The 23,864-nt window shown below is 32.4% G+C and overlaps 1 pseudogene; it reads right to left on the reverse strand.

The window, feature by feature from the left end:
- Nucleotides 1-21,695: 21,695 nt before the first annotated feature.
- Nucleotides 21,696-22,775, reverse strand: LOC101709373 (pantothenate kinase 3 pseudogene; annotated as a pseudogene).
- Nucleotides 22,776-23,864: the final 1,089 nt, after the last annotated feature.

Consider the following 23,864-nt stretch of genomic DNA (forward strand, 5'->3'; position numbering starts at 1 on the left):
ATAATACAGAATATAAAACTAAGTAAATAATCATGCATGTTTTACCTGCAAATAATTGCCCATTTAAACTACCTAGTTGAGGATAAAGTTGCTAATTCTATAGAACTCTATTAAGAGAGAAGGGATGTCAGAGTGGGGTAGCTGCTAATGATACAGTAAATGTTATAGGACCTCCAAATAATATAGAGTAAATATAATGACTCCCAACCTGCTGCATGTTCAACACACAGAGTTCATATTTCCCAAAATTGAAGAAGGAATTATAAGGAACAACAGAGGTTGAGTAGGAAATACTTACTGAGAGGAAAGATACAGAATCCTGAGAGGCAGGAGAGGGCCCAAAACTGGGTTCCCAAGGACCCCACCTCTTAGGGAATATTTTATAGAGCACAACCACGTGGGTACAACATTGGTTACTGCTATGATCAACCAATAAGATTGTAAATATAGTCACTTAGGTAACATTGATCCAATGGGGAAGCAAGTCATGTAACATGCGTACTCAGAAGGAACAAAGAATTTTTCAGGAAGAGATGAGTCTGAAGGTATTGGTCATCTATGGAGCTGACTGATGTCTATCTAGACTTCACTAGACCAGCTGTTACTCTTATCTTAAGCTTGGTTATTTTGACTTTATCTTGAGGCCTGACCTCCAACAGATGTGGCTCTGGCCACAGTTAGAATGCATTTTTACCTTTGTCCTGGCTCTCTCGAGGGCCTAGCCCTGACTACCTATAATATTTTTGCCTAGCTTAGGTGTCTATAATATTAAGATTTAATTTGGATAGCTCAAAAAAGAAATAACTGTTCAGGCAACTAATAATCTGAGGTACCAGATGAGTGCCTTACAGACTTTCTACTTCTATCCAATGTGCATCTTCCATGTTCTGATACTGCAAGCAGATGTAACTGAAAACCTAATGTGAAGTTTTACTTTCTAACTGCTGAATTAAATTATTATTTATTTTCCAGTCTTGTTTGAGCTTTATGATAAAATTTGTGCCCTTGATTGTGTGTGTGTGTGTGTGTGTGTGTGTGTGTGTGTGTGACTATTGGATCTTAAGAATTGGAAATATGATTAGAGATTTTTGTATATACCCAAATCTTACTTTCAATTTTTACTAACTAAACTGTCCCTTTTTGCCTTGCTGATGAAATTGATTTTTTTCTTTATTAAAGAAATTGCAATGTTTTTCAAAAGGAGGAATTGCAAGGAAGAAAAAGGAATGATCTAGAATGAACTGCAGACATAATAGTGGAAGTAGAGAAGCAATAATACAACTCAAAATACATAAAAAATTGGAAGACTTGGAATTTCTATAAGTAAAATAAATTTGGAAAATAAGGAGGGGTAAATTCTGATGATGCTTGGTTAATAAGAGACCAAAATTTTGAATCAGGCTGAATTTATTAATACATGTACACTTACTAAAATTGTTAGATTTTTTTAAACTTTAGTAGTGATTAACTATTCAAATTTTTGTGCAAATTTTCTAAAATTGGACTCATCAATAAATAAAAGTGAGAGGCCAATATGTCCTTGGTTTTGTATAGCAAAATGAATCTAATAATTTGGGGAAATTAAAGTGGTATAATCAACTCTAAATATGTAACCCATACAGTACCCTATCTTCCCTAAAGCACACCATAAACAATTGCCCTACCAAAGTTTGGGGAAATCCTTGGATAATATAGAGTGTTCCCAAGATTCAATGCTATAGAAAGAGGTTTCACAGTATTCATGAATTCTATGAATGACTATGAATTATTATAGAGGAGAATTCAAAGCAAAATCAGCAAAAGGAAAACATACATAAGAAAAAATTCAGAGGAAACCAAACACAAGTTTCTAAAAGTCATCTCCTAGAACAATCACATAGAACACATTTAATTCCACAAGCAATGACGTGTGACAATACAGCTGAGAAATGTTTCTATCAAAGATATTTATTAGAGACTCAGTTCACAGGGCTTGGGTCATTCTGCCTACTGTGTAACAAAATTCCCTTATATAAAGCAGGCATCCCTCATAAACCATATTATCTAAGCACAGTTAACAGATTTTATCGAGTGGTGGGAACCCTCCTAAAAAGCAAGACCCTTGAAGCCAGTCATGCCAATTTTACAAGCAGCCTTTCTAAGGATAACAATAACAGGCTCAGGTTTGCTACATTAACTCTTTTCTGAAAAAAAAAATTTCTTTTTTCTTAAAATTGAGGAGCGAAGGGCAGCATCTTTAAAAAATTTGGAAATGGCTGTGTTCTATAGGCCTGTCTTGTCAGATGAGATTTTGCAATTGAAAAACAAAAAATCCTTGCTTTCAAATGAAGACAAGAGAATTACAATCCCAATTACAATCTCATTCATATTTGTTTTAAATCTCATTTAAAATTCTTTATTCTCACAAGTCTTTAGTGTTGCTCTGGGTTTTTTGTTTGTTTGTTTTTATTGATTCTGACTGATACTCTTGTTTTAAGATAACCATGTTAATTTTGGTACAAATTTTCCATTGATGTCCACCAGGAAGCATGGAAAAGGCAACAAAAATAAAGCAATAACATTTCTGTAGTGAATAGTAGGGATTTATCTTTTTAGCTAAGAACCTACACCTGCATTCATTCTTTGGCGTAAACTCATGATTACAGCAAAGACCCAAAGGAAGCTAATAGAACACTTCTCTGAACCAATATTAAATCAAAAACAACACTACCTTGCTCTGGGACTAATACATCATAGAACTGGAGAAATTCATAAGTGTATTACCACTTAACTCTTCAGTTAGGCTGAAACAGAAGATAGATGTGTCCAAAGAATTACAGAGCTTTATTATGAATGTAATTACTTGGTTTCCAATTGCAACTACTATCCCAAATGTATTTTTCTTACTAAAGCAAAAAATCAATATAACCCCTAGCATCCAGTATACTATTATTGATCCAGAGATAACATTCCCGTTCTTTAAACCAAGAAACCAGCAAACATAAAAAGTATTCTGCCTTCACCTGGCAGGGAAAGCAACTCACCAAGACACTTCCAATTTAAATCACTACCTGATTTTTTAAAATTCTGAAAAATAGGAATTAAAAAATAGAAGATATTTCCATTAAATTCTTGGCGAGAAACATTCTTATTCAAGAATATGTGACAAATTCCATGGAAATAAAAACAATATTCCCTCTCACTAAATTTCAAGTGTGGTGTTTCGTGGCATATTATGATATCCCCTTCAAAGGAATGAACAAAAGGAAAGATAAATATATCAAAGTATCAATTTTATAAAGAATAAGTTTTTAAACAAATACTGGTGAGTTTAATAAAAAGTGAAATGCAATTCCAATTGCTTTTGAATATTCTACTCCAATATATTTGGTGGTAATGAAAGACTCCTACACTTAAATTTTTTAGTTAACCTTCAGATTTCAGGTAGAGCATTTGACTTCCTTATGATTAGTTGTGTTGAGGATGCTCAGAATTCTTGGAATAGAAGAGGGTGCTATACTTAAACTATGGCAAAATCAAATGAGGGTTTCACTTAAAGTTCTTGGTTTCTTTCTTTCATTTAAGTCATTCTATCTTTATTATGCAGTGATTCTTTTTTCGTTTTCCAAAAAAAGGTATTCTTCTGTTTCTAGAGCCATATAAAAGGAGCAACAGAAGGAATGCTCTTTGTATTCAAGTTATCCATTCCCTGGATAATATCTATCCACAAGCTTAAAAACAGCTGTGGCTAGCGGCACTCTACCCTCACAGGTGAAAGGACTTTGGAGGAGAGCATATAGGAGGATCCTCTGAAAGCACAAATTAGTTATAGACAAAAGATAAAGGCTCTCACAACCCCAACATTTTGACTTCACTCTGCCTTTAATTTATCCTTAGGAATTTGTGTAAAATGCTTTATGAATAATAGAATAAGGCAAAATAAAACAAACAAAAAAAAAGAGCCACACTTATGTGTATGTCAGCATTATTTTACTGATTTTGACAGAGCTACAGTTCATTTCTGTGTCATTAGAACCCCATTCAGAAGCACCCTGGATACCTCCAGGGAAACCTTGTTAAAGTGCAAAAAGTTTCAGGTTGGAAATACCATCTCCTCTCTTCCAGAAAGATGAGACAGCTTCAGGCAAGGAGTTTTATGGGTTCATGGGCAACACTTTGGTTGATACTTGGGCAGTACAGATACATTTCTTTGTTCTGGTGATTACAAATATGAGAAGAACAAGACTGAAAGTTACTGGTAAAGATGTTTTAGGAAGATATATATGGTTGGATCTCACAAAAATTTGCAAAATGAGTGTTTCATATATGCATTCAATAAATAGACCATTCTAGAGGAAGTCCTTTAAAGCAGAAGGAAAATTACCCATGGTTTTATGAATATGTATAATCTCTGAATGAGTTAAAACCAGAAGTTGTCATTTGCAACCAGAAAAAGAAAAGACAGCTATCTGGGGTGGGGATTTAGCTTACTGGTTTCACCTCTTGCCTCGCAAGTGCAAGTTCATGAGTTCGATCCCCAGTACCAAAAATAGAAAAAAAAAAAAAAAAGACAGCTATCTAAAAAATGTAGTGGTGTGATTTTCTGTAGCAGAAAACACTTGAAAATACATTATCTATAGGTGTTGGTTATGGTAGTTTCATGTTCACCAGTGAACTTGTTTCCTTCTGTTTTCTACATCACTACCTTATTACCATTCCTTGTACTTTCAAAGTCAAGTCATGCTTCAGAATTGTGACTGGAGCTCCAACTGCCATCTCTGTATGCCAAGAAGCAAATGGGGAAAGGTTGGAGTACAGAATAGCCCTCCTAAATGCAAGATAAGCTCAGTTTGCACAAATATCTTGTAAGTCCTTTAATTAATCACATTTAATGGAACTCATCTGTATGATCAAACCTAGACAAAGGATAAAGAAATATCATCTTTTAACAAGGCATATTGTTCGTGAATAAAATTTGAATTCTATAAATGAGGAAGCAAACAGCAAATGTCTATTCAGTGTAAATTAGTAGTTCTGTGACTTCTTTACTTGCTATCTTTGTCTTGACTACTGTCTTGATAAAAAGAAGCTATTTTGGTAGAAATGTAGCATAGAGTCACCAGTATATATATATATATATATATATATATATATATATATATATATATATATATATATTTTCCCACTTAGAAGTTAGCTTGGCCTCCACCTGAGCTGAGTGTCTTATAGCACTTTGCATGAATAGGATGGTTTCAGTAGGAAGATGTACGTTCTATTCAGCATTTAATATATTTTTTTCCCATAGCTAGACTACTCAAGTCTGGGAACCAAGAGGTATAAGAGGAGGTTGGCACTTGTTTCTATTCCACAGGATCATCTATACATAAGAGGTTCTAAGCCCACAGATTTTATTGATTTAGAACAGAAAGAGAGGTGATTCTACCAGAGGGTATCACATGATTGTTACTGAATTGGAGATGTTAACTCTACATAAGTTCTTTATGTGGCCAAATTGTGCAATAGACCTGGAAAGGAGTATGGGTAGAAATAAATGGATCATTCTTATGTTTCCACTCACTATTATATCCACATCCTAGGGTAAATGTAAACCAAAACTAGTACATTTATTTTGAAGTACAGGGAGGAAAAGCTTTGAGGCCATGGAGAAATTAATAATAGATATCATCTTATGGTAGATGGAAGAGTGACCTCCAAAGATAAACAGATACAAACTACAGAAATTGTGATTAAGTTACCTTATACAGCAAAAAGGAGGTATAATTAAAGCAGGAATCTCTAGGTGGACATTTTTTTCCGGATTGTACATGTGACCACAATGTAATCAGAAGAGCCTTGATAAGTGAGAGGCAGTAAGACAGAGTTAGAGATTTGAAAGACATTATGTAGCTGCCTTTGAAACTGGAGAAAAGGGTCATAAGTCTAGGAACTCAGGAGACCTCCAGAAAAAGGAAAATAAATATGTACTCCCTAGGGCTTCCAGAAGAAATATAAGCCTGCCAGCACTTATATTTTATTCTAGTAAAACACATGTCAGAATTAAGAACACCCGAACAACAAAATAATCCACTTGTGTTATTTTAAACCACTAAATTTGTAGTAATTTGTTGTAATAGCAGTAGGAAAATAATACATACAATGAGATCAAAAACTAAAGCTAGCATTAGTTGAAAGAAAAGGAAACATGAAATGTTAAGAAGAAAGAAAATTTTAAAGTATCAATTACAACCATGTGACTAGCTGTAGAAATGAAGACTGAACCTTTTAACTAGCATTTATTTAATGAACTTACCCTTCAGATTCCCATTGTTTGACCTATATTTTTTTGTAGGGGAGTTTTGTATTGGTGAAACTTTTTGCTCCTATGGATATGGTATATAGATACAGAACAGTGACTTAACTAAAAGATGAATTTGTTTTACCTCAGCCTCTTTTCTTTCATAAAGTTGATGAAACAAATGATGAGATGGTGGTAAATTATTTTGAATATAGGTGTGTCTATTTTGTTTTATTTAGACGTGGTTACATTATGCTGAATGAGAACAAGCTATTAAATCAATAGAGAAATATTGTGCTCATGTCTTGCCAAGTAGTATGAGGACATTCTAACTAAATCCCATTATTCTCTCATCTGGAATTGCAGATTTGAAGTGAATTACAGAAAGGAGCAGGAATATTTTAGGTTTTATTCATGGTGGAGAAGACACTTCCTAGAATAGTACCTAGTCTCCTCTTTTCCAGGCTGTTTATCTCTGTTACACTGATTGTTTTATTGGCATCACACCTTTCCTTGTATTCTGTGCTTATCTCATTCTATTTCTTCTGACATTTCATAGATGCTGTGAGTTATCTGGAATCTTTTCAATAAAATATCATCTTCTTAAATTGTACAGATGTGGCTTTACTTGGGAAAAAAGTTTAATTTGAAGAAACAATAATGTTCTTTAAAATTATAAGAAAGTAGTAATTTGCCTTGTCGCAGAAATAATTCAAAAGTTTTATCATGGCTAGCATGAAGTATATCATAGTATATCTTCTATGTTTTTGTTTTATCCTTATGCCTTTTAGATCAATGGCATAGCTGGATCATATTTAGAGATTACTAAAATTATCTAGAAATGAATCTCTTCAAATAAATGGCTAAGTTAATAGAGATGACCACATTGTTTACCTAAAATAGACATTTTTATTTTTTCTTCTTTGAACATTTACACATCAGAGACACATCTCTTATTAACCTAGTTCAGCTCTAGAGTTGGTGAAAGCTATCAGTTACTACAAAAGATTTAGTCTCTGAAATTCAGCAAGAAAATATTCAGGAAAAATTTATAGACAGCTTTTTTTGGTCTAGTTTAATACCTTATTTTCAAATTCCAGGGATAGGAAGTGGCTTTGGGATATGAAGGCAGAAGAATCATAAAACTGAATACATTCTGGGCACCTTTATAATGCCCTGCCAAAAAAAAAAATGAAAGAAAAAAAAATGAAAGAAAGAGAATACTAAAAGGCTAAGCACATGACTCAGTTTGAAGAATCTGGGTTCAGTTATCTGAATAAAATAGGAAGTAGAAAAGTATGTGATATATGTTTTTCCCCTGAGGTCATTATGCTCGAAAACACCGCAGAGCTCCCTATTTTTCTTTGACAGCATTTCTCAAACTTTTGGTCTCAGAATGGTATTAGACTTCTTAATTGTTGAAGACTGCAAGATATTTTCTTTGTTTGAGTAACCTCTATTAATATTTAGCTCATTAGAAGTTAAAATTAAGAATTAATGAAAATATAAGAAGGTAAAAATGAACATATACTTATTAAACTCTAGCATGGTGATGACATACTGTACCATGTAATCTCTGGATATCTCTGTTGCACACACATGATAGACATAGTAGAAATAGCCAACAATCTTTAGTATTGTTATAAACATAGTTTGAATGTCATAAACTCTCTAGTCTCGAAGACTCCTGAGAGTCCACAGATCATTCTTTGAGAAATTCTATAGCAGATATTTATAAATATAACAACTCCTGTCTGTCCAAGATTTTAGAAGCCTTAATTTTGTTTAAACATTAACACAAGCCTGAGAGTAATTACTGTGGTACAGTTTTGTGATAAGTGCAACAACTCATTAACAACATTTTCAATGTGAAAAAGATAAGTGCTTTATGCCAGGACAACCAAATGGAAATAATTGCTATGACAATTGTAAGCATTCCCTACAGGTTGTATTTGTTTTCTATTTTAGTTTATTTTCTATTACCTTCATGATAATACATATTTTAACTACTAGGATGACAATTTTAGAAAAAATAAAATTTGCCCCAATGCTTTGTGTAATGTTACCAGAATGTTACTACTTGTGGCTACTATTTAGAAAACATAAATAATAGAGACCCTGTGGTAAAGACCTGTATATCATAAGTTATCCTAAATATTTGCATCTATTTATCAGTCACATGCTGACTTTCCAAAAAGAAACTCATGCTTACATATTTTTGTTATTATGCCTTCAAACTGGGAACCATATCTTTTTCTTTTACTAAAATGTATCCAGTTCTTAAAAATAGCATGTAGTAGGCATTTGATATGTTGGATTATAATGAATAGATGCATTAAAGGGTGAATATAGCTACAAAAAATTAATGCAATTGAGAACACAGACAAGGAAACAGTTAATTATTGCTGGGGATATTTTTCTTAGAATAAGTGTTATTTGAATTGGTCCTTAAAGAATGGAATGATGTCTATTAAGGAAAAATGAAAAGAAAACTTTTCCCAGAAGAGGAAACAGAGCAAGCTGAACTATGAAATAAAGAGCACATTGCTAATACTGAGGATAGAACGGAGTGTAGTTAAGAATGAGCAGAAAATACATAAAAGGAAGAGTGGCTGATAACATTCATAATAGTAATAATGGAATGTATTGTGACATATTTTTAAATGGTTTGAGAGAGTGATACTTCTTCCCTAAGTGATGAATAATTAATAATTGACTAAAAACATACATGTACTTTGAGATACTAATAGAGAACCCATTACGGCATTTAGTTTTCTCACTTAAAGAGTAAAAACATCGGTCTGCCTATACTCATTCAACTTTAATAATAGATGATCAATATTGGAATCAAAACTACCTAATGAAAAAATATAATTTCTGTAGAATTTAATTGTCTTTTCATATCTACTAAATTGTTTTATGCAATATTATTTAGATTTAATATACGATTAAATTTGGCAAAAGTACTTTTTATTCAGCAGTACTTCCACCAATAACTCAATTTCATCTTTTCTTCATTTATGAAGTGTTCCTAGGCCTTTGAAATTATAATTGTTCTTATGCACTACTAATAGTAATATTAAGTATATCTACTTGAAATCTTTTTGTAAGATAGATGATAAATGTATAATATTAGATGCAAACTTATATTTCATCATATATTTTATGTATTTATTGACATGTTTATAAAGAAACAGATTTTGAAGACCCTATTTAACAAATCCAAATGTGTTAATAGTTTAAATATGCTTTAATATGTGAAAAAACCCATATAAATTAAAATGTTAAGCTTTTTCTGGCTAAACCTTTTATATCACTATTGGTAGGTACATTGTTCAGTACTTCACAATATTTGTGATCGCAGAATCTACGTAAGTTTCAAAAATATTTTTAAAATCCTCCCTGCTTCTATTCAATATTGAAGTCAGCTGCAAAAATCAGTATCGGTACCTTGTTATGTTTCCTTAAATTCATATTAGTTCTTACCTAAAGTCAATTTGAGGCTATAAATCCAAGAGCAGTATGAAAAAACACTTTGGAGCTGTGAATGGAAATCTAAGATAGCAGCCTGGGACTGATGCTTTTATGAACTCTGATATTTTTAAATTTTTGTGTTATTCAGTACATTTGGTTTCTTGGTCTCTTATACATTATTTGGGAACAATTCTCTCCAGTCCTGTCTATTTTAAAACATTATTATTTAAATAACTTTTGATGTGCTTTGTTTATAATTTTGTTTTAATTTTCAAGATTTTATAAAAATAATTTCTGTTTTAAAAGGAAGTTACATGATTAGTGCAGAGTTCTTGTATCCTATTTACCTAACTAACTTCCAGTGTTAACATTGCTCATAATCATACTACTATCTGAACTTGGATAATTTTCATAATACCATTAATGATGCTAAAATACTATTAACTGAATCACATTATTAAATACTAATAACTAAACTACATTTTATATAATATTTAAGCTGATTAGCTTACATATTTTGTCACAGTATTGGAAACCTAAATAATATAGTGTATTAAACAAAGTATTAAATTATGGCATTTTCTATCATTGCTTTTTGGTTCATACTCTGTTTTATGACAAGGGAGGAATAACTATAATTAGAAATATATGCACTTTTATTAGAAGAGCAGCTTCTATGAAATTGTGTCAGATTAAAAAATAAATAAGTATAAATTAGGAGCCTGATAAATACTGAACAAGCTACACCTACTCCAAAATTTTTGATTAAAGGAAAATATTGTAAACTTTTATAAGTCCAAATCTGGTGATTTTATTAAATATATTTGAAAATCTAACCCTGTCTAGAGAGACAGGGCATTAGGAAACTAGGAAATGGAGTAAAGAATAAAGTTTAAAACTATGGGAATAGTAGTAACTCTCAACACTAGGTTCAAATTCTGCAATATGTTGGCTTAAATTTTGACGAGATTTAAAGTGTGATATCAAAAGTGCTAGTGTAATGGAGGGAGAAGGAAGGGAGAAAGTGAGAAGGGAAATATAAAGGATAAAGTTATGTATGTGTACAAAGTCCTTACAATGAATATATTGATTATGTATTGCAAAAATGCCTAAGAAAGTAAAATAAAATTTTTAAAAACACGTAACGATAAAATTTTTTGGACAAAGTTAAAAATACCTCTCATCTTAAAACAAAAAATATCATTTTCAGAGTTTTGCCAACATGACTTTATATATTATTGTACTGTATAAGAACCAATCAAAAATATGGTACGTGTTTAAATAAAAAGAACTTATTACAGTAAAGACACATTAATGCCTCTAATATACTTCCTCTTGGTTCAAACACATTTATCTTATTGTTCTTTCTACTTTCTGAAACAGATCAGTAAGTCCTTATTTGTAAGTGTCTTTACAATGTATGATTCAAAATACAGTGAATGCTGCTGCCAAGTAACAAGCAACAAAAATGAAGGATCACAAAAAATATTACAGTATCTCTTCATTCACCTTCTACATCAGGTCTAGCAATTGTGGGACTTCTGGATCTCCCTCCAAATCAAAGTGACAATGAAAGGTAAACCTTTTGAATTAATTTGGGATATTGTTATCCAGGACAATGCAGCTGAAGAATTCATGAAATATGCAGGACTTCCAGAATTGCTTTAGAAAGTGGCAAGAATTTTTTCTTTTTTTTTTTCTCAGCATTTCTTATAATTATTTCTAAAAATATTTATGGGCTGTTTAAAGTTATTTAGTGCTATTTTGTGGGAAATGTTTAAATATATTTTAACTCCATTTTTATTCAGTCACCCTATTAAATTATTTCTAATTATATTCATCTATAGATTCTGTCCTGAATTTTCCTTTTAATTCTTACGATTATTAGTATATATTTTTTATTTATTGAATTTATTTATTTATTTATACTTTTTCTCTGTGCTTCATCTAGTGATTTAAATTAATAAGTATTCTAATACTTTATTTGTACTTTTTATTCATCTTTGATTATTTTGCTGTTTTACTCATAAAACAACTTTCAGATAAAATGGTAAAAACAGCATTTCTTTTTTTCTAAAGAAATCTGACACTTTAAAACTGATGTGATATGTGCTGTAAATCTAAGATAAAGTGAAGTAATATAAAGAGTATTGCTCTCTTTACTTGCCTACAATATCTCATTTTCATCCCATGATTGATAGTGAATTCCATCAAAACCTTTTTGAATCTATTGATAACTATCATACTTTCTCTTTTAATTAATCTAGTGAATTGAATTAATGTGTTCTAATATTTTGTCATCTTTGCACTTCAGGATATAATCTACAGATGATATTTTTGTTTCTATGTATTGTAGCAATATATTTGCTAATATTTAGTTTGGGACTACTGAATATATATTCAATACTGCTATCTCTGACATGTTTCTTTTTGTACTTTTGTATTCACTTATAAACATCAAAGATCGATAAGCTTTATAGAAAATGTTATAGTGTTTTTACTATATAGCAGAGAATGTACATAATGAATATTTAATTAAAAATTTCCTTTGATAAATTACTTTTTAATTCTGGAAGTAAATGTGGGACTGCATAATTCTGTAATCACAAAACTCCCCTAGCCCCAACTGTGATTGAATGTGAGTAAATAGATAAAGATGCTTGTTAGTTCCGGGACACTAGATAAGATCTGTATCAGCCATAAGGTCCCAAAGTAAATTACTCAACTCCTTGTTGTTCCGGACACCTCTATCTATAGAACAATCTACAAACATCTGCTGACCATCAGTACGTGTCACCTGACCACTAACTTTTGTTCCTCTTCTGTAAATTTCGCCTGTTAACTTCCCCTCCAACCCCCTATAAAAAGAGCCTCGGACTCTGGGCTAGTCGCCTCTCTAAGCTACTTTGCTTTGGGAGTGCCCTCTGGCCAGACTAAGGTCTGTTTTACTTTCCAACTTGTCCTGCATGTTCCTTCCCAGGTGTTCTTCGCTGCAGTCAGCTCCTCAGAGCTTTTGGTAGGCCCTTGGTCTTACATAAACATGTATGTACACTTCAGATAATTCCTAATACCTAGATATTATCCCTGTCTTGAACTGTTTTCTTACTTCACTAAAATTATGATCATGATAATAAGAAAATATATGTATATATTAGTAATAGTGAAATAGCATTCATTTTTTCCATACGCATTTTCTTTATTATCTTTCATATTCTTGAGTCGAAAAATTATTTGATATTTTTTGTATATAATATAAAATACATTAAAACTAATGCTTTAACTGTATCACTTGTTTGATTTATTTTCATATCAATTTTTGAGTATTTTATATGTTGCTTTGTGATTGTTATACCCATTTGCTACTTAATATTTTAAGTATCAGCTATATGGAAATTATACTTATTTTGTTGTTGAGCTTATGTTATCTTATTTGAGTCATATACTGCATCAGTATTTATATTACAGTACTATTTGGATGTTTTTGATGTTAAATTTTAGAATTTGTCTTTACTGTAAATTTCTTTAAAACTGAATATAATTGAAAGTATCTGTAATCTCTGAGAACTGTTTTACTAAACTGTATTCCGCTAATATTTACTATTTACTGATTTTTTTACTGATTATTTACTGATATTTACTGATTTCAGACATATTTTGATGTATTTTTGTCATATTAGTTTTCCCTTCAACTTTCTTTATTGATTAGGGCACAGTTCAAGCCATTATAAGAGAGATCGTCAATAACAGTGCCTTAACCAAATATTTATTTCCATTTTTTCCCAGAATTCAGTTATAAGCACCTTAGTGTTGGAGTGATAACTTCATATTAGACATTCTTTTTCTTCATTTCCACCATTCCTAAGTTATACCCTTTGTTTGAGGGTCCACACTCAGCTCTATCATGTTTTCATCTCATCTAAAAAAAATGGAAGGGGAATTCATGTCATGTGAGTTAAATATTGTATATATATATTTGCCAATAAGATGCCCTTGACAAAGTCCTAGGCTCCTGATCACAATTAGCTACAAAGAGTTTGAAAAATATGGATATTCATTCTAAGTAGTCCTATATCTAGGTATGATTTTAGGGATTTAGAGGATATAAAGGAGATAACAATAAATCTCTAGTATATATTTAAATATTTTTACACTTAAAAGTATTTCATCTGTTTTGATTATGTTCCTCATCTCATTGTGTTCACCTTTTTTTATTTAACATTCAAATGATGGGAATTAACACATTATATACATGCATATATGCATATTTGGAAAAACATTAATGATATTTTATCCCAATATTTTATTTATCAAGTGGAAAGTAAATATGTATTTCTGTTCATCATTTAATATAGAGGTTTTATAGTGGATTAAAATTGATCATTCCCAACCAGTGTAGGAAACAGAGAAAGGTGACCTTATCAGAACCCCTGCAGTGGGTCCTGATCTCCTGTGAGACATGACAGCACAAGGCAAATTATGAAATAAAGACAGGAAATGAGACTTAGAGAAGCTGGGTTCTGGGCCTGATCAATGCTGCTCTGAGCAACAAAGACAAAGACAACCTGAGTTTGTCATTACTTATTGGATTCATAGGGCATAACAGATGACTCAGAGGACAACAATAATCCTAGATTGATGAGGAAGTACCAGATGTCTCAGAGGATAGTGTAATCCTATGACCATGAGGGTCTTCTGCTGATAAGGATCTTAGGTAGATGAGAAAATTATGTTGATTAAGATGGTAAGATAAGGTAGATGTTCTTACTACAGTAGGTAGGATGAGTTAAGCTGATAAGGAATTTGTACCTCCCCAGGTGAAACTTTTCTTTTATTATTTGGTTTTGAATGAACCAGGATGTCTCAGCTGATGTAATCTTGTCCTTGAGTGTCACAGCATCATGGGACCAATGAGATCTCAGCTGTGACCAGAAGGAAAAATGGAGTTATGTTTGGGATTGTTATAGCCAGCTTGTAGGTCAGAAGACTAAGCCTAACAATAATTTAATTGTGCAATTATTTTCCCAGAAATTATGTAGAATGACTCTTGACAAATCAGTATATACTTGGAAACAGTTCGTTATTTTAATCAACCTTGATTTTACATTTTCTTTTTTTTTGGTACCAGGGATCTAACTCAGGACCTTGCACTTGTGAGGCAGGCAGCAGAACCCCCGAGCTAAATCCCTGGCCCATTGATTTTATATTTTCAAACAGGTCATTATAATGGTTGTTGTTTTACAAATTTAATACTGCTTTTGTGTTTTCACCATATTTAAAACTTTATTTTTTCATTATTTTTCACATTTTTCTTTACCATTTGCCTTCCTCCTAAAATACACCTTATGTTTAAAGTCTATGAGAGAGAAATATATCATATATTATTTAAATTTTTCTTTAATTTTCATTGATTTGTAAATTATATATTCCTCAAAAATATCTGATTATGTTTTGTGGATTTTTAATAAATTATATGATTATCTTATACTCAACCTTGCAGAGTATTTTTTCAATGTCTTCTTTTAATTTTTTCCTTTTTATTAAAAATAAGGAACAGTTTGTTTTGCTTCACCATATATTCATTATGTTATGTCAAGTTGTGTTTTTCCAGTTTTTCTGCTTGAGATTTGTTGGTTGAACAGTTTCAATCTTTTATCACACCTGGAAAAATATTCCCTGTTATCACATTAAATGATGTTTCTTCACCATTTCTTATGTAAGAAAATTCTATTTAGAGTACAGTCCACTTCCCAGGGCAACTATCCTTCCATTGATTTAGCAATCTCCTAGAACTGACTTACTCTGCAGGGGAGACCAGGAAATACACCAAGGGCATTTTTCACTGGTCCAGGTCAGAGGTGGCAGAACTAGACAATTGTTCTGCCTAATTAGAAGTTCCCTGGAAAGTGTATGTTCTTTTATTTTCAGGAAAGACAAGAACATGAAACAGATAAACACAAAGATGAATTCTTCCTTCATGTGTTTAAATTTTGGAAGCTGTTACTCAACATTAGTTGTTCTTTAATCGCAGGGCTTTGTGGTGGGAAAGTACTATGTTTCTCAATTTCCCCTAGACTAAAGGAGAAGAATACATTTGAAATGCAACTAATTCAAATTGTAGACTCAATACATTTTTTTCTCCCTGTAAAACACTAGAATAAGACAAGTTTTCTGATCGTTTGCTAAAACATTTTTGTAGGGTTTTTTTGTTTTAAATTTATACTTTTCTCTTAATTATTAGGCCTTAACAGGCTCTGCATAACATTCTTGTTTTAAACTTGCTGTGTTATAGAGACAGACACCTTCGTCTTTTTTTATAACATTATTTAGGTTACAAAGAAAAACAACTGTGTTGTTTCGTAATAATTCAAATGTGGTCATTGCAACAGCATGAGAACATGCTCACTGTCTAATTTTGTTCCATCTGCTTATCTAAACCTGTATAGTCTTTATTATTTTTTGAATCTCAACTTTATCACAAAATAATTGTTATTTTATATATGATCTCTAGATGCTTGGATACAGAAGATCTAATTTATCTTATAATATCTTGCTGTAAAGTTTAAGTCTAGGAAATTATTGTGTTTTTTTGGGTTTTTTTTCCTTATCGGTTTGTATTTTCATTTCTCTAATGGACTGATGAAACATGGATTTGATTCTTCTTCTCTCACCTCTTTTAAATTTGTTTTCATGATTGGAAGACATACAGGACATTTCCATTATTTAGAAATTACTACAAGGTATAAAACAACTGCAAAGTAAAGAGTGGTCTTATTTGTAAAGGAAACATATATTTAAATATATAAATTATAAATATATGATATATGTCTACATATATTTGTTTCATCATATAATTTACATGTTTTATATTAAATTATAATCAGCTCTAATTATATATATGTGTTCAATATAATATTTTATATGTGTTTTACATAAATAAAATTATAATCATCAGCTCTAAATTTTTCAAGTATAGTATAAAAGTCTTTGATGCTTTCACTCTTAAAGCTGCCTTCCTGTATTCCATTCTCTTAATTAAACAACATTATTTTCAAATAAAAAATTTCTAAATTTTTATTTCTTACAGCTTCAATCCCTGTAATTGCTTTTTTTTTTTGTCTTATTCTTAAGACATAATTTAGAGAGATGGAGAGTTCCAAGCCCCTACAGTTGTTTTGCTTTGTTTTAGTTTTGATTCTATTCTTTCTTCAGTCCTTTGGACAATTAAGTTTAATATTTTTTTGCCTTAGTTGTTTCTGATCAGAAATTTATTACCTAAACCCTAATCGTTACTTTATATATTGTATCTAGTATTTTCTTTTTAGTAATTTTAACATTTAGTAGTTTATTAGAATACTACTATGTTGTATATAACTGAATTTGTTTTTCTTCATTTTATTTAAAAATTAGTATATGACTTTGATTGTACATTTATTTTCCTATTTCTGAACATTTCTCAGTCTGTATTTTGCATAATTATGAAACTCTAAGAGTTTCCTGTACATGTTCTCCTTGAGAAATTTATTTTATTCTGTACACTGACTTTATATGTATTTCTCATAAATTGTCTTTTTTTGAGAGAGAAATGAGGGATTGATTCTGCTTTATGAGTTTTTTGATTTATTTAGCCATTATGAAACTCAGTTTCATTTCTACAAAACAAGGATAATGGTACATGAGACCTTTTTAAAGAACTAAATGGCATGAAGTGTTGTATTTATTTTCTATTATTTTGTGAGAGATAATCACAAATGTATTGGCTTGAAACAACACAAAAATATTCTTAAAGTTCTGCCAATCAGAAATCCATTAGGCTCCAACAGGCTGAAATTAGCACAATAGGCAAGTGTTAGTGAGACCCATTCTGGTGGGTATGGGGGAGGGGTGTTTTCTTTCCTGTTATAACTTGTATAGGAGCCCTGCATTCTTTGGTTTGTAGCTCAGTTTCTCCAACATCAAAACCATCAATAAACCATCTAGATATCTATAGAGTGTTCCACCCAACAGCAATATACAGAATACATGTGCTACTTCTTCTCAGCAACACATAAGAACTTTCTCCAAATGAGATCACAGACTAGCCAATAAAGCATTCTTAAGTAAATGTAAAACAATCAAAATTATCCCGTGCATATTATCAGATAATAGCAAAATATAACTAGATATCAATGGCAAAAGAACCCACAGAAATTATGCAAACACAAGGATTAAACAATATACTTTTGAATAATCAATGGGTCATAAAGGAAATCAAGGAAGGAATTAGCTCCCACAATCAAACAATAATGCTGGTATTATATTCCATAACCAATCGGACCCAATGAAAGCAGTTCTAAGGAGGGAGTTAATAGCTGTGAATGACAAGGTCAGAAGACCCTAGTAAGCCAAAATAAATAAACTAATGGTGCACCACATGATCCTAGAAAAACATGAACAATCCAAATCCAAAACTAGTACAAGGAAGGGAATTGTAAATATCAGAGTAGAGATTAATGAATTTCAGACTAAAAAAAATACAAACAGTCAATGACTCAGTCTTTGTTCTTTGAAAGATTAAATGATATAGGCAAGACTTAGAAAATCTTACCAAAAAAAAAAAAAGAAGAAGGAGGAGGAGGAGGAGGAGGAAAGGAAACACTCAAATCAATGCAATTAGAAATTTAAAAAATGAAATCACAACAGACATTGCCAACTTCTATAACACTATAAGCTACTACATGTTCAAAGATCTTCACTCCAATAAATTGGATAATTTAGATGAAACAGATTCTTAGATACATACAACTTACCAAAACCAAACAAAGATGATATAAAAACCCTGAAAAATCCAATAACAGGCAATTAAATTAAATCAGTATTAAAAAAATAAAATGAACAAAGTGAGAAAGTCCAGGACACAGTGAATTTGCTACTGAATTCTACAATAACATCAGGTTAGAACTAAAGCCAATACTCCTCAAACTCTTTAATAAAACTACAATGGAAGGTGTAATATCAAAGTCATTTCTAGAAGCTAGCATTAACTTGATTGCAAACCCATACATGAATCCAACCAAAAACCAAACATAATGCCAATGTCTTTAATGAACATAGAGACAAAAATACCCAACAAGTTACTGACGGAAAATGCAACAAATCATCCAAAAGTTCCTAAATCATGACCAAGTTGGCTTCATCCCAATGATCCAAGGATGATTCACCATACACAAATCAAAAAATATAATATATTACATTAAAAAACAGGGAAATAAATTACATGATCCTCTCTATATTCAGAAAAAAGCCGTTGACAAAATCTTTAAGAAAGTAAATTTAAAAAGACCTTATCTTAATCTAATAAAAACTATCTATAACAAACTTACTCCCAACTCCATGTTAAATGAGGAAAAACTGAAAGAATTCCCTCTCAAATCAGAAACAATACAAAGATTTCTAATAATATCACTCTTGTTCAATACAGTACATGAAAATATTAGCCAGAGAAATCAGACAAGAAAAAGAAATAAAAGAGATATGTCCAGGAATTGAAAAGAGTCTTGTAATTAATAACCAAATGCAGCAGCATAACAAGAAACAAAATCAGTAGAAAAAAATCCATAGCATTCTGATCTACCAATAATAAGTTCACTGAGAAAGAAATTAGGAAGACAATATGATTCATAACAGCATGAAAAAAAAAATACTGAGGAATTAACTTAACCAAGGAAGTGAAAGACCTCTACAATGAAAGCTACAGTGCTGTGAAACAGATGATAGACGACACTGAAAAATGGAAATTCTCTGTTAAAGGATAGGCAGAAAAACATAGTTAAAATTATCATACTACTAAAACTGATGTATACATTTAATGTAATCTCAATCAAAATACTAACAGCATTCTTCACAGAACAGAAATAAAACTTCTAAAACTCATACGGAGCCAGATGAAACACAGAATAGCAAAAGAAATCTTGGACATCATGAGCAAACAAGAAGACATTACAATCCTGCATTTCAAGTTCTATTACAGAACTGCAGGGTGTTTTAAAAACATTTTTATCAATACATAGTACTGGAACAAAAACTATCTGGATCAATGAAACTAAATAAAGGTTTCAGAAACAACTCCAGGCACACTCATCTATCTGTTTTTTGACCAAGGGACAAAAACCTTGCGCTGGAAGAAAGTTAACCTTTTCAATAGATAGTATTGGGAAAACCGGCTATCCACACGCAGAAGTTGAATGTAGATCCATATATCTTACTATGTAATAAACTAAAATAAAAATGAATCAAGATCAAAATTTGAAAACAGAACCACTTAATCTGCTGGAAGAAGAAGCAGGTAAAACATTTGAAGACACAGGGGTAGGCAAGGACTTTCTAAACAGAATCTCTTTTGTATAAGAAATAACATCAACAATCAACAAATGGGATATTAAATTAAAATACTTCTATACAGCAAAGAAAATAAAAATCAGAGGGAAGAAACAATCTCCAGAATGGAAAAAAAAATATTTGTCAGCTATTCCTCACAGTACCAACATCTAAAATATATAAAGAACTCAATGACATTAGACAACCCTCCCCCCAATAAAAGACCTAATTAAATACTGGGCAAGTGAAATGAATGGATACTTTTCAGAAGTTCAAATGGCCAATAAATACAAGAAAAATATCCAACATATCAGCCATTAGAGAAATGCAAATCAAAGCAACATTGAGATTCCATCTTACTCCAGAAAGAATGAGTATCACCAAGAAATCAATTAATAATGAATACTGGCCAGGCCGTGAGGAAAAAAAAGAAAGCCTTCTACATTGTTGGTTGGAGACTAATGTAAACTAATATAATCATTATGGAGATTGGTATGGATATTCCTGGAGAAACTAAAAAGAGAAATGACATTGGACTGCCTGTTCTCCTTCTAGGCATCATCCCAAAAGAGTCAAAGACATTTTACGACAGTGATATGGGACCACCTGTGTTTACAGTAGTCCCACTCATAATAACTAAATATTGGATACTGCCAATATGTATATCAACAGATGAATAAAGGAAATGTGGTATTTACTTTTTTTTAGTTCTTTCAACATTTATTTATTGAGTGCTTCCTCTGTTTCAGGTATTGGAGATACAGAGGTGGACAACTCTTTAAAAAGTCCTTGGTCTCATGGAGTTTACACTCTACTATAGTTAATTTCAGTGAAAATCACAAGTTTACATTTAATAAGAGTGGAAATGTGGCAGTACAATTCTTTAACACTTGTTGATTAACTCATAAAATACAGAAAGTGTAGTTTAACAAATATGTGCATTTTTCAGCAATTTTAAAGTTCAGGCTAACATTTATGAACAGTATTTCAGTTAAATTTTATTCAATTAAGTTATGGCATTTGAGGAAAGTTATACTTCTGGGGAAAGATCATATAAACATGCTTTTCTGAGGGAATATGTAGAAAAACCACAATAACTCATTACGATTTCTAAAATCACATAAAATTATTATCTTTGTTTGCTATTACAATAAATTTTGATACAGAGTATGTTACTGTTTGCTCACAAGTAATCAAACCACCCATAAAACAGACTTGTAATAAATACTCAGAATCAATTATTTTTCATATGTAAAATGTTTCTCGGACTTTAAGATTTGTGATTGAGCATACAGTACTGCAATGTTGGCTACATAAAGTGAATAGAAAATCTTTTTGAGAGGAAGCTCAATAATCAGAGGTAGGACTACTTTTAAAGTCTGAACAATGGCTATATACAATGAGAAATACTTCATGTTACAGAGCTCTCTCTTTTAACAACAATATTCATGAGCTTACCATCCTGACACTTGAAAACAACAAGAACAATGTTATTCTTTTATCCTTTGGTTCCCAGTAATAAACAATGCAGTAATAAATGTCTCCAGTTTCAGCTCCTTTTATAATATTTATTAGCAGAGAAATTTCTGATGCTTTAGCTGAAATTTGGCAGCCCAAGAATACCAACTGCTTCAAAGTATTCCTCATGTTCTAGAAACAATAATTTCAGCTGACCTTTTGACCAGTAGTCTAGTGTGTATGTCAAAAGTTTCACTGAGAGAGTATTTACATTTAAAAACTTTCCAACGAAGACAACTCTGTTTATTTTCTCATTTATAGCACACATTCCTGTCATCGAACCAATGTTATTGGTGATAGTAACCAAAGTAGCTCTTGCCAGATCTTCTTTACTAAGATTCTTGTTTCTCTTTATAAGTCATATTCCCAAAACTAGATGCTACAGCTCAACCTGGCAGATCAAATTTTTCATGGACTCTTCCATAAATATCTCTGGCCAGCTTGTCAGCTTGGGTGCTGTCACCTTTGGATGCCATTTCAAGAGCTTCTTCAAAACTCTCACAGCCAATAAACTGCATAAGCTCAGAAAGGTATCCCCTCCAAGACTTGTCCCAGTCACTCACTTATAGTTGTGTTTGGAATGGACTAAAATACCTGAGCCAATGTTCACTACCAGAAGTGGACAGGGATCATCTAGCTTTGGCATCGCTCGGATTCTGAGGCATTAGCAAAATAATAGCACTCTACTTGGCCATTGAAACTGACAGAATCTATGTACAGCAAGCCCTTTTCAATCCAGGCAAGTTCAACCAGTTTGTGCAGGTGGAGGTTTCCAGTTGTACGAAAATCTTTTTCAAACTCGAAGCATCTCCTCCTGTAGCACACAGCACCATGTGTAACGTTGAGAAGTTTTTAACTCTTCCCATTTGGATAAAAGTAAGCAGGTCCTGGGTTGGAAATCTGATAAAGTGCAAGTTCCTTCTTAGGCCAAAAAGCGTTAAGTCCTTCAGTTCAGGGTGTACATCCCAAATGGCAGTGGATCCATATCCCACATTAGAAGTCAAATATTTCTGAACAGTTTTTAAGCTCTCAACTTCCTCTTGTTCCTCCTCTCCTGTGATATCCAGAGGCTCAAAGCATGAGAGCTTTACCCGAGTTCCCCAATGACCATGCCAAACCAAGGGAAAGATGGCTTCTTGGCATCACTGATCTTCATGGATTCGGCCTGAGTGGTGAGGGCCGCCTCAGGTCTGGAGCGTGGGGAACAGTGGCAGCAACTCCTCAGGCAGCTGGGCCACACTAGGAGGCCCTGCCGGTTCCTCCCCTCAGGCCGGGCGGGGCGGGTTTAGGGCAGGAGGTTGTGCTAGGCCCAGCGGGCAGCCCCCACCCCCTTGAGAGGCGGCAGGACCCAGCCAGCTGGGGAAGGCTGCTGGCCTCACAGTTCTGCCCCCCCCCAAATAAAAGGTCTGGGTCCCCCATGCTGCCGCAGCTGCATAGGTATTTATATACAGTGGAGTACTACTCTGCTATAAAGAAGCATAAACTTGAGTCATTTGTAGGAAAATGGGTGCAACTTAAGAACATAATATTAAGTGAAATAAATCACACACACAGGCTTAAATATCACATGCTTTCTTTTAAGTAAGAAATCCAAAATATAAATAAAGAGCAATAAAAAAGAGAGATAGTAGGAAATAGTGAGATAAATCTTTGGTAAGTGGAAAGGAGACCAAGAGAAGGAGAAAGGGTAAAGAGAGGAAAGGGGAAGTGGATGCAAAAAAGAATCAAGATGTGTTATGTATATGAACCAAATCCACAGGTGGAATACAAACAGTAGGTACTGTAAACATGTACTAAAAAATAATAAAGAGCCAGGAATTTACCTCAGTGGCGCTGTGCCTGCCTGGCAAGCACAAGGTCCTGCTTGAGTTCAATTCTGGGTACCCCCCAAAAAGAAAGAAAGAATGGTTGGATAACAATAAATAAAAACATCATGTCTATGAAACTCAATGCTAAATACCTTAATCCATTTTTAATTGTCTCATTAATCCATTTTAGGCTCCTGGAGAAATAAAACTCAACCAATAATGAGTCAGAACCTTCTCATGCTGCCATTTCTCTGACTCTCCATTTTCATAGCTTTCTATGAAAAAAATTTGGATTCTCTACTTTTAGCGACTAATGTGATGAAATCGGGGTCAACTGAATAGTTACAATTGTCTCTGCCGCTGAACATCTGTGATCTTAATCACATTTGTCAACTTCCTTTTACATATGGAAAACATGCTTACATAGTCCAGTATTA

Source organism: Heterocephalus glaber, unplaced genomic scaffold (genome assembly GCF_053883595.1).
Source record: "Heterocephalus glaber isolate CG9 unplaced genomic scaffold, H.glaber_assembly_v1.0 deba00001481, whole genome shotgun sequence".
NCBI classification, from domain to species: Eukaryota; Metazoa; Chordata; class Mammalia; order Rodentia; family Bathyergidae; genus Heterocephalus; species Heterocephalus glaber.